General features: G+C 36.0%; 2 protein-coding genes and 1 long non-coding RNA gene across 3 annotated transcripts in view; all 3 read left to right on the plus strand.

The window, feature by feature from the left end:
• Positions 1–25,111, plus strand: part of Erich1 (glutamate-rich 1) — a gene marked incomplete at its 5' end in the record, with an annotated part of 52,793,804 nt that overhangs the window by 31,179,352 nt on the left and 21,589,341 nt on the right.
• Positions 1–25,111, plus strand: part of Sgcz (sarcoglycan zeta) — a 1,078,171-nt gene that overhangs the window by 304,839 nt on the left and 748,221 nt on the right. The window lies entirely within an intron of this gene.
• LOC120097544 (uncharacterized) lies at positions 14,534–19,964 on the plus strand. Of its 2 annotated transcripts, XR_015639935.1 has the most exons (3): positions 14,534–14,617; positions 18,063–18,129; positions 19,733–19,964. It is a non-coding gene; the product is annotated as an uncharacterized LOC120097544 (long non-coding RNA). The 2 variants fall into 2 exon arrangements; XR_015639936.1 differs by lacking the exon at positions 18,063–18,129 and having other exon boundaries at positions 14,546–14,617.

Consider the following 25,111-nt stretch of genomic DNA (forward strand, 5'->3'; position numbering starts at 1 on the left):
ATGACAATTTAGAAACTAGTTATATTCAAATAACAAGCATAACGAATATTGAGACGAGTACATCATTTCAGTGATTTTGATTGGTATTAGCTTACCTGAAAAATTTTGTGTGTTTATATGAAACATATCTGTGGTTTAGTGATATTTTTGCTAGATTTTATCAAAAATTAATGTCTATAAGATAAATATAATATGAATTTGTTAGTTACCAAGTTTTCAAGGATGATTTTCATTTTAAAAATCATTTGATTAACCCAATGATAATTGTTTAATTGGTTAGTTTCATTTTATTTTTGTTTAACTTTATCTGTAAAAACTTGATTACCCTATTTTTTCATTAGTTTTATGTTCTGTCTCTCTCTGCCTCTCTCTGTCTCTGTCACTCTCTGTCACTCTCTGTCACTCTCTGTCTCTCTCTCTGTTTCTCTCTGTCTCTTTCCTATCTCTCTCTCTCTCTCTCTCTCTCTCTCTCTCTGGTGTGTGTGTGTGTGTGTGTTTCTGTATTTGTGTGTGTGTGTGTGTGTGTGTGTGTGTGTGTGTTATTCTGTGACATGGAAAACTTAGGTATCATTGATTCAAAAGGATTTTATTTCAATATACGTGAATCTTATCAGTACTTGAAAAACTGTGCTGAGACCATGCTTGCAGATTCTTATAGATCTTAGCTAGAATTTAATTTTTATTTCCTACATTTCACTCTAGGCTTAGATATCATCTCAAGATAAATTGTTATCCAAGTCACTGTAATTGAGATATTCTAACTCGTAGTTACTCTGATGAAGCCTGGCCTGAGTTAAATCCAAACTCCTCCTCTATGCCTCAGTGTTTCCTGCAATCTCATCTAATTTGGCTGAGAACACCAAAGGCTGATGTAAAGATAAATCATTAGACATTCTGGAAAGGATTGCAGAACCTGGCAGAACCTTAGAGCTCTTTAATGTGAAGTCCATTGGGGTGCAAGCTGGCACTGATTACCATGGTAGAGTAGCTACTATTCAATTTGGTCTCATTTTGCTAGAGTTGAGGTACCTACTGGGGGTCACTACAGTAGTATAGGCTCCATGTGGGAGAAAATAATACTCTATTAGTAATGTCTGTTCTGAGCACAGCTGGATGGAGACATAGTGAAGTAGGCACATGTTTTTCATTCCTATGACAGTTCCTTTTTCTTAAAAAGGCAATGTAACAAAAGTAATTATTTTGATGCATGGTAAACAGGAGATTAAATTTAACATTTACGACTGAAAGGTAGTAATTATTTGTAGTAAATTGAAGGAAATAGTTTTAAAATTAGTTATTAGAAGCTGGTTCAAAGTTACATTTTCTTTCAAGTTTTTAATATCATATTTAATAATTTTTTCAGGAGCCAGTTCACATTTTTCAATTATTTGAAATCAAAGAAACATTTTTGGTAGGAATTTCTTTTTTATTTATTGAAAAATAGATTCTTTATTCGTACAATAAATCCCAACTAGTTTCCCCTCTCTCCACTCCTCCTAGATCCACCCACATCCCAACCTTGCAAATCCACCGCCACGCTAAAGAAGATTCAATAAGACAAGGCAAAGGCCCTCATGTTGAGTCCGTGTGAGGCAAACCAATAGGAGAAGAGTTCCAAGAGCAGGCAGAAGCGTCTAATAGAGTCTTCTTCTGTTAGCAGTCTCACAAAAACAAACAAACAAACAAACAAAAACCAAAACCCAAACCAAACAAACCACCACATGTGAGCCATAAAATATATGTGGCGAGGCTTTGTGACAACCCATGGAGAGGCCCCGTGCTTACCATTTCTATCGCTGTGAGTGAGTCTGTGTGAGTGCACCTGGACCATTTTCTCATGGTGTTCTCCATCTTCTCTGACTCCTAAAATCTTTTCTTCACTTCTTTTTCCTGGTCCCCCAATCTCTGATGGTTGTAATCCAATAGAGACCTCCAATTTAGAATCTCTTGATATGCATAATAGCTAGCTCTGGGTCTTTGTACCCACTCCCATCTGCTCCTGAGAGGAGCCTCCCATTGATCCTAGGTCTCTTCATTATTTAATCTCCAGTTACTTTCCAGTTGGCAGTGTAAGGCATGGGATTCATTTTGTGGTGTGGGTCTCAGGTTAAACCACATACGGTCGGTCATTCCAGTATGTTCTGTATGCCATTGTCCCAAGTAAGTAGCTCAAATTAATTTTGTGACCCAATGTGATTAATGTGACCATGTACCAACAACTTCAGCTTTGTGTCCGTTTTTAAACGGATGTATTTATATATTTTATTCATGACAAAAAGATCATAAACGACTTACATTTCAGGATTAATGATTAAGTATGTTCGTTTTTAGTAATTTAGTTACTTAAACCTTTAAAATCTTGATGATGTACTCAGGTACTTTTCCTGATTCTCTGCATTTAATACCCTTGTAATCATTCAGTATATTTGTTATCTCCTAAAAGCCTGCATTCATTTTATGTGGACTTATTACATAACCTTTAAAAATAAAATGAGTAAAATAGTCACTTGAAAAATTTCTCATAGAATTTGTGTGTGTGTGTGTGTGTGTATATATATATATATATATATATATATATATATATATAATCATGGGGTTGGTTGGTCATTCTTTTCTCTCAGATTTTCTTTGCCTTATATAACAAAGTGAATTTTAAAAGTTGCAGCATTTTTAGATTCCAAATATGTTTCTTATGGATGGATTGGTGCAAGGTTGGAATTATTTGCGTCTTTAATGTTTGCTAGAACTGAGCTGACCTGAAAAACCATCTGGACCTATGTTTTTCTTGGTGGGAATATATTTAAATGGAGTTTCAATATTGGGCATCTTCATGAGACACACGCTCACCACTCTTTATATATAAAGTTCTCTGATCTTTCATTACATGATATTTTCTCTGAGATTTAAGTTTTTGAGTGGTCATATTTAATGGTAACACCATCATTCTGGTCCCTCTGGCAAATGCTATGCACTGATGACAGGTCTTAGAACACTCAGCCCTCAGTGCTCAGAGAAATCCATAGAAAAGAAAGAAGAAAGAGCATAAGATCCAGAGAGAACAGAGAACGCCCAGAAAAATGGGGCCCTCTACACCGACATTCTCAAAGTTCACAGGACCTCACAGAGACTGAGGCCGCGAGGACAGGGCCTGCACAGGTCTGAAACAGGTACTTTGCATGTATTATGGCTTCCAATTTTGTGTTTCTATGGGATTAATAGGTGTGCAAATGAATGAATGGGACTGATTCTTGTGCCTTCTCTTGTTTCCCCTTTTGTCCAACTCTGATGTCTTACTATTGTTTTATTTTATTATACTGTATTTATTATTAGCTCTTAATAGCTTACCTGTTCTTTAATGACAAATAAAAATGGGAGTGGCTCTTTGTGGAAATGAAAGTAGGGAGGAACTGAAAGAAATAGAGGGAAGGAAAACCATAATCAGGATACATTGTTAGGAAAAGAAATTCTATTTTCAGTAAAATTAAAAAAAAAGAAATTAAAAATAAAGTGTTTTTGTGTTTTATTAGGATATACAGTTTATTAATATGCACATAAAAGTTATTAAATATTAATTATGGTGAAATATTGGCATATACTTATTTCAAACAATAAATAATTATATGCATACATTATTTAAGTTAGTTATTAAAATTAAGTTAGTTACTAAAACAATTCTGACAGCATCAGGTAACATGTATCTCTATGCACAAGACCAATCCGAGATAAAGCCAGCAAAGTCACCGTGTGAAAGCTAAGTATGGGGAGAGCATATGTATTGAGTCATAGTCACAGTCTATAGAATTTAAGTCATTATCAATTTGTGAAATGTCAGAATAACATCTTTCTCTGTGATGAGAACAGCTGAAATACAGTCAGGACAACCTGGCTTTGAGCTCCTATCGTCTGTAACCCTGGGTGGCTCTTCTCTCTTCTTGCGTTTATAGAGTTGAGAAAGCTGAGTTCTCTGTCTCTGCACTGGCTCCATGTCAACCTCCTCCCCACTGCCTTCTTTCCTTTCCTTCTGATCTCACAGAACCTCCTCGCACAGTATCTTGCTAACATGAAACACTGGTTCTGTAATTGCCCTCTACTTCTTGCGAATAAGTAATTGAAATTTTAGCATGCTAATTTCTTTAAGCAGAATGAATGGACTAATTTCATTTTATGTTGCATCAAGTAAAAGAAAATTTCATTGAATTCCTTGCAACCTGATGCAAGAGATGTTTTGCTAATAGTTCAGTTATATTAGGAGATAAACAATCTTTATCCTTTGATATGAATAAAGGATACGGCTGTTGTAGTTTGCCAGAAGCAACCTGGGGGTAAATTGGAAATTTTTGTAACTAATGTTTTTGAGATTTTTTGTTTTTTAACCTTACAAGCTCTAACCACTTTAAGTTTTACTCTGTATTATCATGAGTGTAATTTTATTGAGACAAGGATAACTTTCATTTATCATTTACTAAATATCCTATATTATTTCTTTCTCAGTAGTTATAAAAGTAAACAAGCATAATGCATTGAAGCCAGATTATAGCACTATGGCAAGAATACAATAGTTTAATTTTATTGATAAATATTTTTAAAGTATTAGCATATTTCATAATTAACATGTTTCCTACTTTTCTGTCAACAGTACAAAATAGACCTCTCCATAAAAGCACACATTATAAAACTGTTTTAGTGATTTATTTCACGAATATTTTCAGATCTAATGTCAGTTATTTAAAGGTTTAAAAACCATAAATAAAAAAAATCAAAGTCCCCAGTTTATTTATAAAAGTAAATTAGAATTTCAGGATATGAGATATTAAAGAATTTAAAAAAAATTCATATTTAGAACAAAGCTATTTTAATGACTTCTAAGACAGCCTCAGTGTAAAAAGTAAAAATGCCAAATATTACAATCTTATGGTTATAAACTTTCATCTTATGTCATGTAAATTTATTATTCACATCAAATATTTGAAAATTATCTAAGAGTACCCATAGCTCACACTGAAACATTCAATCCTCAGATTTCTCATGAGCAAACATCAGATTGTCACAATGTTTAGCCCATGCTCTATGCCACTTGGTTGTGGCTCGTGAATTAACCAATCTTATTAATAAGTCATCTCAAGAATGTACACGTGCTTTACTGGGATGGCAAGATCGGTCTCATTCTGAAATGATGTATTTTGACAGTCATGTGTTGTTCAAAGATAAAATTATAAGAACTTGGGATAAGCAGGAATAACAGAGCCTACTGAAAATTCCTGAGAATTTACAACATTTTCAAAGGAATAGTATGTCAATCAAGTGTGAATGTCCCCAGCTATTGACTGATACTAAATGAGGAGCTCAGAGTATGTGATCAAGAACACGCAAACACTTTGAGGGGAGAGGAATTAGCTTTGGAAGGTGAAAAGTGTCACATAGGCAATATCCTGCCTGAATGTCATAGCTTAAAACCTTAAAATAGGGGTTGGGGATTTAGCTCAGTGGTAGAGCACTTGCCTAGCAACTGCAAGGCCCTGGGTTCGGTCCCCAGCTCCGAAAAAAAGAAAAAAAAACCTTAAAATAGGATCCAGTCCTTAGAGAATGAAAAAGCATTTCAGAAACATGAGCAAATGATACACCCAGGAAAATTACATCTAATTCCTAAACTCATCTGATTCATGATTCCTTCCTGGGCTCGTAGAGAACGGCACTGAGGAGGCAAACACTACTCAGTTTCTAAATTAACCTTCGCCCAATTTGCAAGGGTTCCCGGATTTATTTCTGATGCCAGGAAATAATATTAAAAATCTATGCTCAGAGCAATGAAAAGCCTAGTGTTTGAAGAGATTAGCCATTAGGTTCCTGGCGATAATTATTTAGTTTGTGACAGGCACCAACTCTAAGTCCTACCCTGTACTTGACATTCTGTTGAAATAATGATGAGCAATTGCTTGTGCCAAATCCTACCTGCTCACAGTGTTGAAGCCCTGTCTCTTACCAGTCGCTAAAGATGTTAATTAACTGTGAAATCCTGAGTTCAAACCCTTCGTCCACTGGCAATGTCATTCAGGGTGATTTTCCACCAATTTTATATAACTAATATTATCAAAGCTATGTCCCAGAATTTGGATTCGAAAAATAACAGTGGGGTCTCTTTGTGTCTGTGTGTGTGTGTGTGTGTGTGTGTGTGTGTGTGTGTGTGTGTGTGTATGCACACACATATATTTGACGGGTCATCAAATTCATTCATTCATTCATTCATTCATTCATTCATTTTTCTTTTTACTTGTTTATCCTTTGAGACCTATCATTCTCTTCTCTGAGAGATGTATTTGCTCGCTGATGTTTCAGATTCTGCTGAAATGATTTTCCTAATTTTATCTAATTTACAGCCCTAAAAATGCATGTGGACGAGAGTATAAATATGATACTTGGGCTTTCCTAGTCTAATAGCCATTCTGCATTCTCTTATCATTAGCAGATTCTTCTTGCTTTTTGTCCATGGCACAGTCTGTGTACACTAGGGTCATTTAAACGCACTAGTGTACAGTCATGGATTGGATATAATCAACTTCCTTTTAAAGGTAGGCTTTTGGGATTGGAAGAAATTAAGTATGCATGAGGTGGTTTAATAGGCAGGTCAGACATCCATTTCTCTATATTAAAATAAGCACATTTCTCTATATATTAAATTAAACTCCAGGAAGTAAAATGCTTAAGTGGCTACATTTGTAAGCGCAGTAATATCTTCAAAGCACTTAGGCCTATAGAATTTATTATGATTCTATATTTTAAGTGTTAATTTGAATAACAATTTTCTCATTATAAAACTTGAGTGTAATTCTTTACTGCTGTGGAGAATTCAAAGGATATTATTCTCCATAAATTAAGTTTAATAAAACAAAAATTGTTTAAATCAATTCCTTCTCAGTTTTTACATTCATTGATATTATACTTATGACTAAATCTCGTGATCAGTAAACCTCTCATGTCGGGTGAGGTGTGTTGCTTCTACTTTGTCGAGAGTTTTGATTTCCTCTCATCCGTAACTCTTTTAGTGATAACTGCATATTATTATTCAAATATACTAGAACTCTCCAGGTCAGAAGAAGTTATCACGTTTTTCTCATTTACATAGACATATTCAGTAGCACAATAGACGTTCACGCATCAGGATGAATCAGCAGTCTCAAGTGGCCCTCGCGTCAGCAACGTTCATGGTTATGCATTTCATGGAGTCAGTATTTTATCTTTAGTGATGCCAACTATATTAATTTTGTTATTGCCTGTGGAATCCCTGGCAAAAGATAAATGTGTTAAACATGGATTCCTAAAGGTTTTTCACACAGCATAGAAGGCAGTGGAAGGTTCCAGGAGGGACAAAGGCCGAAAATGACCTTAGGCAGAAGTATCTGACCAAATGCTGGCAGAATCATCCTGGCAACCTGCTAGCTGAGGCCAAAGGAAGGAGATGATTGTTAATTAACAGTATATCACTTACACTGAGTTTTGGGGGATGTTTTAAACTCATTATATGTGACATTAATGACACACCTGCATTCCTTCTGCTCCATTTTGCTGTGACTAAGGAAACCCTGCCTAGGTTTACACACCATGAATTGATTGATGAGAGAAATAGCATTTAGTCATAAAATAATTTAATCCTTGAAAGAAATGAAATCACATAGTTAATTCTATTCTTCAATCAAATAATTGTATTTGGGGTTTTTCTGGTATATTATATTATAAGATAAAGAATCATTATGACAGAATCATTTCAGCATTTCCTTCAGATAAATTCTAGTACAAATCCTCTTTCTATACTATCAAAGTTTCATGGGTTTAGATTTGCTTTCACTTTTAGGAAACAATTTCACAGCAGCCTTCATGGTCTTTCGGCTCTTACAATCTTCCCCCTCTTGCTCAATATTCCCTGGGACTTAGCTGTGGAATTGTGTGATAGATATAACAGTTGGAGCTGGACATGCTAAGATCAGTTCTCTGCAGTTTGAACCAGTTATGGGTTTTTGTAATGGTCTTCATCTACTATAGAGAGAATTGCACTTATCCACGGGTCAATTTGGAAAGTAGTTAGGAATTATACTAATTTAGTATAGAGCCAATGACAGGTTGTCCTCTAAACTCCACTACCTTACTATCAGAGGTTGGATAAATTTCCAGTAATAGGCATGATTTTTACTTCTGATAATTGGGCCTTAAACCCAATCGGAGCATGAGAGTACCACTACTACAGCTTTTGGAATATTTTACCATGCTGGTCATTGTATCTCTTATGTCCACCCTCTGCTTGCTTTCCCTTTATTTTTAACTTTTCTCCACTCCTCTTGCATTATTTAACTCAAAGTAGAACTATCTTTGTGAAATTAAAAAAGAATTAGGTTCTCTTGTATAGTATTTTGAAACTTTATTTTTATCTTTCAATTACTTGATATTGTGAGACCTTTATAATTTGTAAAATGATATAGTACCTTGTAAATCTAAGAAATAATTTCAGCATTAAATTTTCCCTCAGTATCAGAATGGTATCGTGGTTCATCTTGCAGTTATAATGGTTTTCTAGAAGCGTATTATGATGATGAAAATCATCATTATTCCATCGTTAATCATGAAAAGAAATGCAGTATATCAAAGATGCTTCTGCAGTACACGTGATATTCCAAAACTTTTCCTAGCAATGCTACCTACAAAGTAAATCAACCAAGAAAAACGCGTCAAAAAGATAAAAAAAGAGTAATTTTGGTTCATTTTTGTCAAGACAGGATTTTTTTTTTCTGTGTAGCGCTGCCTGTCTTGGAACTCACTTTGTTGAAAAGACTGGCCTCAAACTCAGAGATCCACCTCTGCCTCTAGAGGAATGGGATTAAAGGTAGGCACCACCACCATCTGGATGTTTTTAATATTAATTATTCCATGTATCTAGTTTAGTTTAATGAACACTGCTAGGTCAAAAAGGCGTTAGTAAAAATCATTGACAAATTCATCCCATATGACATTGTAAACTTATTTTCACATGTATTTTGTTAAAAACAAACATCTATTAATTAAAGTAGAAGCTTATATTATTTTAAAACTATTTTCACTAATTTTTATGCTACTGAAGTTGTGATATATTTTCATTAAAGCCAAAACCATAAGGATCAGGATTTTTCTAAGGAAATGGTATATGTTAATTTATCCAACCCTTTGGGGAGTTCGTTTATTTCTCAGATGAGTAGCTAATTATACAGCCTGTGTGTGACTCAGCTTGTGGACCCCAATTCCGCTCCTTCCCATTGTATTGATCATCTTTGCACAACTATAAGTTTATTGCCTATGTATCCCAAAGAAGCAATCCTCTTTTTAGCTTTCATTTTTTTCCTCCCTAATACCTTAAGGGTCTTGTCTACTACTTCCTATATTCCTTCCCTTGTTCTCACAGCAAATAAAAGCCACAGAACAGACATATCTCTTTCTTCCCTGTGCATTTAATTAAGAATGAAATACTGAAGTTAGTCCAAACCCTGGGAAAGAGGACCAATGCTACATTAGAAACACATTAGACTTCCTGCACAAGCTGAAATACCAAGATTCTTTAGGGATTTTCTTGATTTTCTTTTCCAAGTAACTCCAAGCAAGCTGTCATTCAGCAATTCACGCTCATCTATCTCCAGGCATATACTTTTTAGAGATGGAAAAGTTGCCTGTGAAAAGCATCTTTTTATAAATCAGTCTTCGTGCTCCATCAGTTCTTAAATAATTTGATTCCTTCGAACATGAAATGAAAGGACACAGTTTCTTAGCATGCCATGTTCTTTCCCTTCAGCAAGAGTTCAATGCCGTGTGTGCAATAAAATTATAAGTATTAAGATATTAAAACAATAAGGTAAGCTATGTGACCTAGTATAATGTTCAGCTCAAAAAAGGACCTTGCCTTTGGCAGTGACAGAGACCCTACTAAGATTATATGTGTACACATATGCCTTACAAAAAGTAAATGAACTTATATTCACATCCTAGAGTATAATAATTGCCCAACTCAAATAAAATCATAATAGTATAATTAAACCTATTAGAAGCATGAGGTGGCTATAATAGAAGTTGAGCAAGTCAAGTTTTTGCTAAATTGAATTGAACTGGATCAAATTCAATTCATCATTTTAAAAAGACATGAGGATAATGTTACATCATTGATTGCTACCTTGATGATATTTGATTATACAAAATATAAACTTAAATAAATATTTCTAGCTGATGCAGCATTATCACAGACACTAAGGATTTTCATTTTCAAATAGTCTAAAATATTTTATGTAGGTTGAAGCTATGCTTTCTTTTGATTATTTGAATCGTCTTGCTTAAAGAATATGCAAAAGGGGTTGGGGATTTGGCTCAGTGGTAGAGCACTTGCCTAGCAAGCGCAAGGCCCTGGGTTTGGTCCCCAGCTCAAAAAAAAAAAAAGTAAAAAAAAAAAAGAATATGCAAAAATACAAAATCTCTAAACATTTTTAAGTTAATTTTTATCATTTATATAGATGATACAGAAATATTCTCCTGGTACCTTGGCTCTTAGTGTCAGGGAAAGCTATCTTCTTTAGACTTAGTTTCGGTACCTACATTCAGTAAGCTCAGCTGACAGAAAATACATTAGCAAAAGAAGATGTATCCTTACAAAGGAGCTAACGGCAAGAGTCACACAGCAGAAGTAGCTGGCCTATTCCTGTTAGAGAAAGAAGAGTGATGGGTAAGTTGGTTGGTTCACAGAAAGGAGCATTAAGGACTTCTCTTTATTAGTATAAAGATTCTCTAGACCATAGGAGTCATTATGGAGCTTTGAAGTAGGAAATCATTAAAAGAGAAACTATTGGTCTGGCCAGCAGACATTGTTCTTCCTATGGATTGATTCCTATGCAATCACTCAGTGCTCCCAGGGACTAGACCACCAACCAAGGAGTGTACAAGGAGGAATCATGGCTCCAGATACATAGGTAGCAGAGGATGCTCTTGTCTGACATCAATGGGAGGGATACCTTTGGTCCTGTGGAGGTTTGATGCCCCAGCATAGGGGGATGGTGGAGCGGTGGTGCAGGGTGGGTGGGTGGGGGTACACTCTCATAGACACAAAGGGCAAGGAGATGGCAAATGTGGGATGGGGTGTTTGTGGAGGGGTAACTGGGAAGTGGGATATCATTTGAGATATAAATGAATGGAATGATTAATAAAAAATGAAGAAAAAAAACAAAGAGAAGGTACTGAGCTATCAAAATGGCTCAGTGATTAAGAACAGCTGTTTCTCTTTTAGTGAATTCAGGTATCTTCACGATGACTTACACTCATCCTTAACTCACTTTCCATGAACTTTGACACTCTCTACTGTCTTCCAAAGGCACAGAACATACATGTGATGCACACACTTATAAATACACATAAAACAAAATAAATGAATCTAAATAAATCAATAAAATAGTTAAGTATATTATATTAGAGAAACATGAAGAGGAGGAGACTCTTTAAAGATAGCAAGGAATTTTATTAATGGATAGGTTAAAGTAAAATATAAAGTTTGCTCTCATAGTGTTGAGATGGTGGGAGTTTCCACCTAAACTACATAAAAAAAAGTATTACAGAAGCCAGGCGATGGATAGGATCATAAGTAGGCATCATAAATACACAGAAAAATGGCTTCTTAACTCTTTGCCTCCCCCGTTCCCTCTGGAGTTGGAGATAGAGAATATCTTCAGAGAACCATTGGCAGATTTCTTTTGCTTGGGACATCTGGCTGCTTAGAAAGAAGTGTCTTAAAAGTTATAGGTGTACAGTAGACCGTCCAAATGAAAATAATGTCAGAAAGTAAACTGGGTTTTGGTAACAGGTGTCCATAATCCCAGCATAGAGAATGTCAATTTAGGGCTAACTAGTTACATAGGGAAACCTACCAACAACAAATAAAATCAGACAAAAAGTGAGGGATGTAACCACATTGTTAGTTGGAGAATGCAATGAAAAAGAATCACTTAAGGCAGGACATAGATTTATTTAGAGCAAGCAAAATGGATTTTTAAACAAATAATGTATCTGTACTTGGTAACTGTTCACATATCTTTTATCTGACAGAGTCTCATTGGGTATCCAATCAACACTTAGGTGCAGGCCCCATAGCCAGCAGTAGAGGGCCAATACCAAATGAAGGCAATGGTAGCTTCAGAAGATTATTTTTATTTACTTATTTGTCTCATATGCCTTGGGCAATTAAAATAATTGTTAATTACTATTAATTGATAATTACTTAATTTCACATTATAGGCCTTATGTCTATATATTATAGTTTCTACTTTTTGCGTCATTGTTTTTAATTTGAAATCTGTATAACATGTGTGTATTTGTATTTAAATATGTTTCTTTTGCTTGTTCTTTGGCTTCCCCATTTTTTTTGTTTAATTGTTTTATCCAATTTGTGTGTGTTAGATTTATCTTATTCCATTTTCTTTCTTTCTTTCTTTCTTTCTTTCTTTCTTTCTTTCTTTCTTCTTTCTTTCTTTCTTTCTTCCTTCCTTTCTCTTTCTTTGTTTCTTTTTTCTTTGTTTCTTTGTTTCTTTGTTTCTTTCTTTCTTTCTTTCTTTCTTTCTTTCTTTCTTTCTTTCATTCTTGTTAGATTTCTCTTTTTTTCTAACAAGACAACAAAAAGGTATGTATTTGGGTAGCTGAGAGGTGGGGAGCATCTTGAGGGAGAAGGGTAGATGAAACCATAATCATAATGGATTGTACTGAAAAGTATTTTCAACAAAAATACATTTAAAGATGTTGGTGATATGGACCAGTAATGTAGGTATCTGTGGCCTTGTTATTTATTCAGGCTTAGAACTACTTAATATGAGGAATTTTGCTAATAGTTTATAGGAAGATGACAGAAACAATTTTACCAAGTCAAGTTTAAAGGAAAGGAGATTTAGTTCCAAATTTTCTAACCATTAATATAATTTTGCTGTTTTAAGAAAGGAAAAGTTAACCATACCAGAATTCTGAAGTAATTGAACAATTATACTTACTCTTATAGTTCTTTTCCCTATGGGAAAATGGCCTTTCAAACATGCACTTAGCAAAAAGACCCAAACCCATTCACAGAAGAGAAATGGGTGACATATTTAGAAGCTCATCCCATTATGATAATTAATATAATTGATGTTAGAAAGTGAGGACAGTAGCTCTTTTCTTCCTCATTGGCTGAATTAAAATCCACAACTTTTAGTAAGAAAACATTTCCATAGAAACTGCTCTACTTCCTGGAATTGTGGCAACTGCGTCCTTAGTTCACTTGTTTTCAGGGTGATTTTTCACATTTTTGTTTTGTTTTGTTTTCCATATTTAGCATGTTTGTTGCTTTTGAGGTATTGTTTCATGACTATATAAAATATTTTGTTATTTATAAAACAAGAAGTGTATATTCTATTTTGACTTTCCCTAGGTTCAAGTAAAATAAATCTAATGGATCTACTCTTTAATATGTTTGTAATTTTAGATTGTGGAAACCAAGTTCTAATTATCATGTTTGGGGACACATGGCATTTAATTATGGTTCCTTAAAGCTTACATTTGATTTTTTGTGCTGTGTTTTCAAATTATATTGGTTTTGTACATACTGTTTGGAAAACACATTTAATGGGATATGGGCTGTTTTAAATAAGTGGGTATGATTTCTGAATAACTGTATTTAATCCATTCATGTGAAGTATATTTTCTGAAACCCAGTGAGTGAGATCTAAATGGCATACCCCAGTAACTACTTTGCCACAAACAACAGTTCTAAGTGGTTTCTTTGCACTCTTGGCATTTCTCGAGAGGCTAATGATTCATTTCTTATACAGCTGGTCCCTGAAGGGCAAAGGCTGACTAAGGGGTATTTGAAGTTAAGCACTCACAGCAGGGATTAAGTACCACTTGGCTAGACTCCAAGTTTCATCAACTTGATCTTTATTAAGGAAAATAAATGCAACGGTGGTGAAATGATGAAATACTGATTTGAATTTTCCTGAGTCATCAGAAATTTCACAATTACTTAGTTTTCCATAATGCATAGTTTCACGGATTGATATTGCTTAGGGTATGAAAAATATACACTCTGTTGTTTTCACTTCGGTTTATTATGTTGTGTATGGGCGCTTTGTGCGCACATACATCTGTGCCCCACTTGCTTACCTCGTGCTTGCTAGGCCAGAAGAAGACATTAGGTTCCCTGAAACTGGGTTAATCGAGTGTTGTGAGCTATCATGTCGCAGGCAGGAGAAGCAAGTATTCTTTACTATTGATCCATCTCTCTGTCCCCCATACTTGAATTTATAATCTAATGGGTTATTTCTTTTGATCTGTTTGTCCTCTAATATTTAAGGATTGGCATTACTTGAACAAAGAATACAGAAATGCTACAAATAATTACTTATTAACTGGTAAATCTCAAATAACAACTAAAGCTAAATAGAAAGTCCTTTGAACAGAATTTACTTGGTTGGTTGACTAGGTTACTAGCTCTGTTTCATCACTTAGTACCTAAAGTGATGTCATAGACTGTTGAAATTCATTTGGAAACAAATCCTGGCTGCTTTGTCTGCACTTTGATGGTGTGACTAGATAGTGCACTTTGACGGTAAGTTGTTGGTACTGGAATCAAATGCTTATTGGAAAGATCTGCCTTTGACACATGGGAAACGGGAGAATGAGAAAACACGTGACTGGTATTTGTTTACATCATAATATGAGCATTTTATTTATTCTTCAAAGTTTTTCTTTGTGTAGCTGTTACTTCCCTGTTTCCCAATGGAGAAATTGTCTCAGACCAAAGGACTTTGAGACAGTTGTGCTTATCAGCTGTCTGACTTCTCTTAAAGAGCTCTCCATCTTATTAATTCAGAAAGTCCTCTGCACGTAGATTATCTCTGATCTGAAAGAGACCCTCTCTTGTGGGGCTATGAGGGCTGTGTGCCAGGCATACTCTTAAGATGTTAACTTCTTAAACTGTGTAAATCTGATTCTATTCATCTTTTTCTGTTCGCTAAGGGTGAGTATGTTATTTCTAAGTTCATTCTCTTCTCTTTTTTATATTTTTTATTAGATATATTTCTTTACTTACATTACAAATCTTATTCCCCTTCCCAGTTTCCTGACCATGAGCCCCCATTCCCTCCCCTCCCCTCGCCCATACGGGTATTCCCCCTATACATCCCCCTTATTGTGCGCCCCATATTCCCCTGCACTGGGTTCCAACCTTGACAAGACCAAGGGCTTCCCCTTCAGTTGTTGCTCCAACAAGGCTATTCCCTGCTACATAAGCAGTTGGAGTCCTGGATCAGTCCATGTATAGACTTTCGATGGTGGTTAGGTCCTTGGAAGCTCTGGTTGGTTGTCATTGCGTTTTTATGGGGTTGCAAGCTCCTTCAACTCTCTCAATACTTCCTCTAATTCCCCCAAAGGCGGTACTGTTCTCAGTTCGGTGGTTTGCTGCTAGCATTGATCTCTGTATTGGACATGCTCTGGATGTGTCTCTCAGGAGAGATCTATATCCGGTCCCTTTCAGCATGCATTTTTTAGCTTCATCAATCTATGGTCTCCATGTGGGGCAGGCTCTGAATGACCATTCCTTGAGTCGCTGCTCTAAACTTTGCTTCCATATCCCCTCCTATGGATATTTTTCCCCTTTTAAAAAGGAATGGGAACATCCACATTTTGGTCATCCTTCTTCTTGAACTTCCTGTGGTCTCTGGATTGCATCTTGGGTAATTTGAGCTTTTTAGCTAATATTCTCTTATCAATGAGTGCATACCAAGTGTGTTTTTCTGTGATTGAGTTACCTTACTCAGGATGATATTTTCTAATTCCATCCATTTGCCTATGAATTTCATAAAGTCATTGTTTTTGATAGCTGGGTAGTATTCCATTGTGTAGATGTACCATGTTTTCTGTATCCATTTCTCTGTTGAAGGGCATCTGGGTTCTTTCCAGCTTCTGGCTCTTATAAATAAGGCTGCTACGAACATAGTGGAGCATGTGTCTATTGTATGTTGGAGCATCTTTTGGGTATATGCCCAGGAGAGGTATAGCTGGATCCTCAGGTAGTGGAAGGTCCTATTTTCTGAGGAACCTCCAAACTGATTTTCTTTTTTTTTTTAAAGATTTATTTATTATATATAAGTACACTCTAGCTGTCTTCAGACACCAGAAGAGGACATCAGATCACATTACAGATGGTTGTGAGCCACTATGTGGTTGCTGGGAATTGAACTCAGGACCTCAGGAAGAGCAGTCAGTGCTATAAACCACTGAGCCATCTCTCCAGCCCCCAAACTGATTTTCAGAGTGTTTGTAACAGTTTGCAATCCCACCAACAATAGAGGAGTCTTTCTCTACATCCTCACCAGCATCTGCTGTCACCTGAGGTTTTTAGCTTAGCCATTCTGACTGGTGTGACGTGGAATCTCAGGGCTGTTTTGATTTTCATTTACCGATGACTAAGGATGTTGAACATTTCTTTAGGTGCCTTTTGGCCATTCGATAATCCTCAGCTGGGAATGTTTTGTTTAGCTCTGTACCCCATTTTTAATAGGGTTATTTGACTCTCTGGAGTCTAACTTCTTGAGTTGTTTGTATATTTTGGATATGAGCCCTGTATCAGATGTAGGATTGGTAAAGATCTTTTCCCAATCTGTTGGTTGTCATTTTGTCCTAATGACAGTGTCTTTTGCTTTACAGAAGCTTTGCAGTTTTATGAGGTCCCATTTGTCGGTTCTTGATCTTAGAGCATGAGCCATTGGTGTTTTGTTCAGGAAATTTTCCCCAGTGCCCATGTGTTCAAGACTTTTCCCCACTTTTTCTTCTATTAGTTTGAGTGTATCTGGTTTGATGTGGAGGTCATTGATCCACTTGGTCTTAAGCTTTGTACATGGTGATAAGCATGGATCGATTTGCATTCTTCTACATGCTGACCTCCAGTTGAACCAGCACCATTTGTGAAAATGCTATCTTTCTTCCATTGGATGGTTTTAGATCCTTTTTCAAAGATCAAGTGGATACAGGTGTGTGGGTTCATTTTTGGGTCTTCAATTGGTCTGTCTGTCTGTCTCTGTACCGATACCATACAGTTTTTATCACTATTGTTCACTCGTTTCTTATCTGCCTTCACTGGGTCTCTAGTCAAAGATGTTGAGAAACTTACCCATATTATTTCTTGGTCTAGAGCCTCCTTAAGCCTGTCATTAACCTTCTTCTAGACTTATGAGGTCTCTTTGGGTTGCTCTTTACATGAATTATTCTTTAAATAAATGGAAGGACGTCAGCCGACTTTCAGGCTGTTCACCACACCATTTCTACTGAATGTTTTCCTCCTTTACACACAGATTTTGGGTTGTTTCAGAATCTACCATATAGTAGTTATTTGAACAGGCTTGCCAAGATTTATTTTTATTATCAAAAGTGATGTGTGAAATGACTTCTTTGGTATCATATGATCCATGAATCATCAGCTGCACTTTTGTGTCCTATAATGCCACTTCAATTTGGGTAATGGTGATGTTCTGATGCTCTTATATGTCTAACTAGAAAGCTATTCAACAGAGAGAAAAACCAGTTCTACACATTCATAGGCTACAAATCAATCAGTATCAGATTGCTTAGTTCATTCACTATTGAACATATATGTAATCCACCAAAAGCAGTTCAGGTTCATCTTTTATGCTTTCTCCAGGATGGAAAGAAGGCATAGCATGGGTTATATTGTCATCTGGGGTAATTTAATTTGACAACCAGAAGTATTATAAATGGGGAAATCTCTTTATATGTCCTTTAAATAATAATTCATTAAGTCATGAAATAATTTAATACAGATATGATTCATAATTATTCTTAACACCATATATAATACCAAATAATACCTTAGATCTCAGATATAGCATAGTTTTGAATGCCTGTCTTCCCTTAAGGTCTGTGCTATGAACGAAAGCATATGCTGCTTCCAGATTGACTAATCAGATCTGTGTATGAAGTCACAGTTGTTAAAATGTTTTCATAAGATTTTCTAACTATTATTTGGCACCAAACAGGCAGTGTATGCTGGTCAGCTCTGATTTCCACAGATACGCAGAGAAATCCTGATGTAATATTCTCAAGGTGGATATACCTATATTTTTACTCTTTTATATTTTAAGATTATAATATAATTACATCATCTACTTTCCTTTTAACTTCCAAACCTTCTCATATCCCTTCTATTGATTTATTTTAATATCATGAAGTCTTTTTATGCTTCTTCAAAACTATAGCACCAGATGTGGCCAGAACTCCAGTTGTGGTCTTGTGGCTTCTATTCCCTCCTGAACATCAATGAAGCCTTCTCCAAAATATAATAAGAACTAAAATTATCATTTTTGAAAGTCAGAGTTTAAATACGTGTATGGTGAAACTAAAACACAGCTTTTAAAAATGTTTCATCAACTTGCTTCCTTTTATGGAATGGTCTGTATTATTTATTTTAATCACTGATCAAATATTCCAAAACTTCAGATGAAGATTCCCCATTTCTAATGAGTATAATGACTCCTCTGATTGGAAGTTTCTGAGACTTTTAGGATGGACTCATTTGTGAGAAAAAATGCTAATGTTACATTTTAAATGATGCCCTGGGATACTGTCAATATTTAAAAACATATGTGTAAGCCATTCATTATAGCTTAAGGGAAAGATGTTCTTAACTTCTACCACCTAAAACTGGGAGACCTTGTTCTTTGAACTAGTAAGACAAAGCCAACAGTTGTGACCACGGTGATCCTGATTCCTGCTGATATTACCTCTCAGGCAGGTAGTTTAATCATCAATATTCCCCCTTAGAGAAGTCAGGACAGTAAAGTTGAAGGAAGAGACATAGGCTCTTAAACAATTTGCCTCCTAAGAACCCATAGCAATTATCTGTATCTCAAGGATAAAATTAAGCAATCAGTTTTAATAAAATCTTTGACTCTAGTATGTATTTGGTTTTCAAGATGACAACTTTTAAGGTTCATTACATGGATATACTTATACCTTATTGAAATAATATCAAGTATCATATAATTACCCTACTGTCTTGAAGAAAATAACGGTAATGAAATGTCAAAATCAGCCAGATGTTATGAATTACATTATGTTACGTTCACTCCCCTGTTGCTGGAATTTCCAACCCCAAGAAGCCCGCATAAAACCCACAATCTAGTTATTATGTGTATAAGCTATGTGCCAGGATCAGGCAGATCTTGCACTACACTAACTTATTCTCCAGGTATAAGATGTTTTGTACCTTGTGACTACTCCTGGTCACATGATTCTGCTCCATCATGGCTTCCTCCTCTTTTGTCCTCTTCCTTCCCTTCTGCTTCTCCTTTCTCTGCCTGCCCCCAATCTCAAAGACCTCCCACCACACCTTTCCCCTCCACTGCCCAAGCACAAGCGCTAATCATCTGGACCGGTTAAAATAGAGAGAAGGTTCACATGAGATCACCTGACTTGTGATCAAATACTTATCAGGGGCAATCACTCTTGAAGAAGCATAATTAACATCAGAATTCAAAGAACATCAGGAGAACCCACAACATTCCCCAATTAATTTAATATGCAATTTAAGGTACAGATGGCACCAGGTAGAAAGAAAAAAATTACTTTTGTTCTTTTCAAATGCAGTCAAAACTCGTATACATCAGCCAATGCCCATGAATAACTGACCTTTACTTTACTTTTCTAGCCCCACTGAGAGATTCTTGGAAGCATGACTATATGGAAATAAGATGCAATGGGGGTGGACTATTAACACATGGTTTGGAGCTGACACAGTCTGCATTAGGATGCTCAATGTATAAAGCGAAGAATTTTCTTTGAGTCAATACACAACTGGAAGATATCTACTGAAATTAGAAACTAACATTTCAAATAAATAACCCCATTTCAGAGTCATAAATACAGGTCTTTGGAATAGCTGCTCTGGCCCAGTTCTTTTATTGATTAAATTTTATTTAAAACAAAATCTTGGGTTTAGGACTGCTTTTTGACATTCATGATCCGTCAATAGATTTTCCTTTTACTTGGTTAGAGTTATAATAAGAGTAAGGAAATAATCCCATGTCACCAAGTAATTCTTGCATGTTTAAATAGGCTATCTCTTTTCGTTATCAGAACTTTCCCTTTCCCCCCACTTTTCATTATTATTGCCTTCAGGGCATTATGTAAAATTGATCACAGTCACCAAATGGCAGTTAGCCCTCTTGCCTTACTGAAGCTGATAAATTATGAGTGATGAATGAGACAGTGAGAGATTTGCTTGGCAATGTGTATGCTGTTTAGCTAATAGCTTGATCAGCTGATTAAACCAGGGCACATTTTCTCTAATGAGCTTGATGTAGCCAAACAATCTATTTAAGTAGCAGTGACTACTCCCAAATTTTATTGCTAAGCCAAAAGTCATATTGTGAGGGAGACTGTGTTTTAACCTGACATAGAAAAAAACTTTTGTATGTAAATCTAGTTGTGAATTCTTAGTTGAGAAACTAAAAGTCTCTCTCTCTCTCTCTCTCATGTGTGTGTGTGTGTGAGTGTGTGTGTGTCTGAGGTGTCTGAGAGAGAGAGAGAGAGAGAGAGAGAGAGAGAGAGAGAAAGATGTAGTGGTGAGTTTAGCTAAATTGCTTTGTGTTCTAGATGGGTCATGCTCTCAGCCATTTGCCAGAGCCCTCTGCATTTGCAAATGAAAGACACACACACACACACACACACACACACACACACACACACACACACACACACACACCAGCAATTTTATATGTCTCAACTAGCTCAAAGTCCGGGCACTTCTATTTCTATCTGCTGCTAACAAACACTCCTCTCTGGTACTTCTGAGTTTACATCTTTTAAAAATCTATATTTTACCTTTTTTCCTCCAAACGTAATTGGGGAAGTGCCCATGTGGCAACGTTTCCTGATTCACACAGGCATTTAAGTCTGGAATTTCTTCTTTCCTGTCATGGAAATCTTGGCCTTCTTTTCTTCCATGTTTTAGCCCTCATAAATCTAAAGGTCCTGCCTCAGTCTGCTTGCCCAGCCTTTGGCTGTTGGCTCTCAAAAGGCAATCGAGAACAAAGACCTTCAGCATTTGAACATACAGATTTTCATTATTGAGAGCCATATTAATTCAAAACATTAAAACCAAACCCTAACAGAGAGTTGTCCATCAATTGTTCCTTAGAATTTATTCATGATTCAGTTATATATACTAGATAAACTCATGTAGTCATTAATGGAGGTCAATGCTACATATGTGTGAAGGACTTTTCTACTCTGTCCAATAAAACAGACATGCAAATGTCAAATATTTCTTAAATGTTTGAGACCATATCACACATTTGTTTTTGCTTAAAGATGAATGTGTTGATATGTAAGTGCACATGGGAAGACGGGCTTCTGAAACGGAACAGTTTCGGATGACAGGTATGATTCACTCACATGTTTAGTCACTATTGGATATGAAAAATATAATACATTTTCAAGTACAATCCATTTGACTATGAATTTCATGAAGTCATTATTTTGATAACTGAGTAGTACTCCATTGTGTAGATGTACCACATTTTCTGTAGCCATTCCTCTGTTGAAGGGCATCTGGGTTATTTCCAGCCCTGGCTATTATAAATAAAGTTGCTATGAACATATTGGAGCTTTGTAATATGTTGGGGCATCTTTTGGGTATATGCCCAGGAGAATAAAAAAATCCAATATAAGAAAAAAAAAAGAAAAGAAATAAATAATACAATGATTTACCCAAATCTTAGGCATTATTAGATATCGTATTTTAAAATATCTCTGCCTCTATTTTCAAATTAATTATAGCCTGGAGGAAATCTATCCTCCATTCAACATAAATAAACTTTTATAAATGAAAGACTCATAACTATTGTCTTTTCAAGATCTGTGTGTTGTGCTTGAATGGCCTCTTTGCTTTTCTGTCTATGCACATTTATGATCCTAAAGTAGTAGTCACTGAACAAAAAAAGTAAATATTTGGTCAATTATTTATATAAGAATATCTCCATGTTTTTAAAACCAATTTTTGAAATATATGTTTTATATGCAAGTATGATTCTCATCTGTATAAGTAAGCAGGTTTCAGCTACCTTATACTAAGCGTCTGTATGTTTATCAACATATCTTGTTTTATTTTATAATGTAAGGGTTAAAATATAGATGCTTTTTCAAACATAATTTCTTTGTAAATTTGCTACAAACATTAAAGCCATCATGAATTCAATTGGAACCATAGGTCAGCAGTTTTGTTTTTTAGAGAGTACAAAGATTTTCAAGTTAATTTGCTGCAGTAATTGATACACATGCGCAAAGAGATTGTAATTTTCAGAAGAAGCCTGATGCCACACTTGCAGGTGTCCTGGTATTGTGCTCTTTCAGTAGACGTGTGAAACCTTTTAAAAATATGGGAGATGATCATACTTTTTGTAGGCTTTTAAGAAACAGATGTAGGAAAAGCAATAGCATAAATGGGAAGGAGCTTTAGGGCTGAGCAGGACCCTTTGCTACTGGAGCATGAAACACCAATAAGATGTAGCAAGTATTTATCGTGTTTAGTTTGAATGATACCTCTTATCCGGGAGCCTTGCGATTATAAAGGCCTATGTGCTCGACCTCAGAGAATCAGAGAGAGGCTGTTCCAGGCAGGAAATTCCTCTATATGTGAAGATTTCTGAAGTGCATGTTACATAGCAGTTGCCAAAACAGTTCCCCTGTGTGCACAGAGAGAAATATGTCTTCTGTAAGTGTATAGAGGCATAACTCATGTTCGTGGGAAATCCATATTCCCCTAGTTTTTACCTATTCATTTATTAAGACAGTTAGAATGTAATTGAATGAGTGTTCTCTAATTGTTATTAATGTCCTAGTAATGTAAGATTTCCTCATTTAGATTTCAAATTACCATCCAGTTAGGTATTGTTCTTATAATGTACGTACTGTGACTAAAACTAACGCTCAATATACATCACCATAGGTCTTGTTTTACAGTGTCTTGCCTTCTTCCAATCAATGTTTGAAAAATAGCCTCCATTTCTTCACTGAGTTATCTAGTAGCTTTCTTCCAGCATTAGATCATTCAGATGTCACCAGAGGCATGGACACAGGATAGGCTAATTGTAAGGAAGCATATTTTCTATTGTAAAGGATAAAGAAAGGGCAAAGAAGAGGAAGCAATGATGTTCCTGATGCTCTCTTATTGTTTGCCTTTGTCTATAACTTCTGTTAATTCATCTTACACAATCAAATCAATAGTGCACATGCATGATACAATGTGAACACACATTTTGGGTTGGTTGTAGTCTACATTATATTTTAAAACACATTTTATGTTCCATGAAAAATTGTTCCAAAATTAACACTAAGTTGAGTCTTAGAGTATTTGCCTGACATATACGATGTCACAGATTCAGTCCTCAGAAACACACACACACACACACACACACACACACACACACACACACACAAGTAAAAAATAGAATAAAATTTAAAAAGAAAAAAAACAAATGATCAAATGATAAACATATTAGTAAACATCTATTCCTTTTTAAAAATACTTCAGGAGTGATCCTCCCTTTATCCTTTTTATAATTTTATAACATTAGTCTGGATGTATAGGCATGTTGTTTATGTGTATGTCTATATACCACATGCATACAGCTCCTCCAGAGACCTGAAGAGGACATTGTTTGACCTTGTACTGTTGTGAGAAGCCTAGTGAGTTCTAGGCATTGAACCTAGCTTCTTAGGAAGAGTTTTTGATGCCTTTAAAAGTTCCTGAACAAAACACCAATGGCTTATGCTCTAAGATCAAGAATCGACAAATGGGATCTCATAAAACTGCAAAGCTTCTGTAAGGCAAAGGACACTGTGGTTAGGACAAAACGGCAACCAACAGATTGGGAAAAGATCTTTACCAATCCTACAACAGATAGAGGCCTTATATCCAAAATATACAAAGAACTCAAGAAGTTAGACCGCAGGGAAACAAATAACCCTATTAAAAAATGGGGTTCAGAGCTAAACAAAGAATTCACAGCTGAGGAATGCCGAATGGCTGAGAAACACCTAAAGAAATGTTCAACATCTTTAGTCATAAGGGAAATGCAAATCAAAACAACCCTGAGATTTCACCTCACACCAGTGCGATTGGCTAAGATTAAAAACTCAGGTGACAGCAGATGCTGGCGAGGATGTGGAGGAAGAGGAACACTCCTCCATTGTTGGTGGGATTGCAGACTGGTAAAACCATTCTGGAAATCAGTCTGGAGGTTCCTCAGAAAATTGGACATTGAACTGCCTGAGGATCCAGCTATACCTCTCTTGGGCATATACCCAAAAGATGCCTCAACATATAAAAGAGACACGTGCTCCACTATGTTCATCGCAGCCTTATTTATAATAGCCAGAAACTGGAAAGAACCCAGATGCCCTTCAACAGAGGAATGGATACAGAAAATGTGGTACATCTACACAATGGAATATTACTCAGCTATCAAAAACAACGACTTTATGAAATTCGTAGGCAAATGGTTGGAACTGGAAAATATCATCCTGAGTGAGTTAACCCAATCACAGAAAGACATACATGGTATGCACTCATTGACAAGTGGCTATTAGCCCAAATGCTTGAATTACCCTAGATCCCTAGAACAAACGAAACTCAAGACGGATGATCAAAATGTGAATGCTTCACTCCTTCTTTAAATGAGGAAAAAGAATACCCTTGGCAGGGAAGGGAGAGGCAAAGATTAAAACAGAGACTGAAGGAACACCCATTCAGAGCCTGCCCCACATGTGGCCCATACATATAGAGCCACCCAATTAGACAAGATGGATGAAGCAAAGAAGTGCAGACTGACAGGAGCCGGATGTAGATCGCTCCTGAGAGACACAGCCAGAATACAGCAAATACATGGGCGAATGCCAGCAGCAAACCACTGAACTGAGAATAGGACCCCCGTTGAAGGAATCAGAGAAAGAACTGGAAGAGCTTGAAGGGGCTCAAGACCCTATATGAACAACAATGCCAACCAACCAGAGCTTCCAGGGACTA

This window comes from Rattus norvegicus, chromosome 16 (genome assembly GCF_021556685.1).
Source record: "Rattus norvegicus strain SHRSP/BbbUtx chromosome 16, alternate assembly SHRSP_T2T, whole genome shotgun sequence".
In the NCBI taxonomy this organism is placed as follows: Eukaryota; Metazoa; Chordata; class Mammalia; order Rodentia; family Muridae; genus Rattus; species Rattus norvegicus.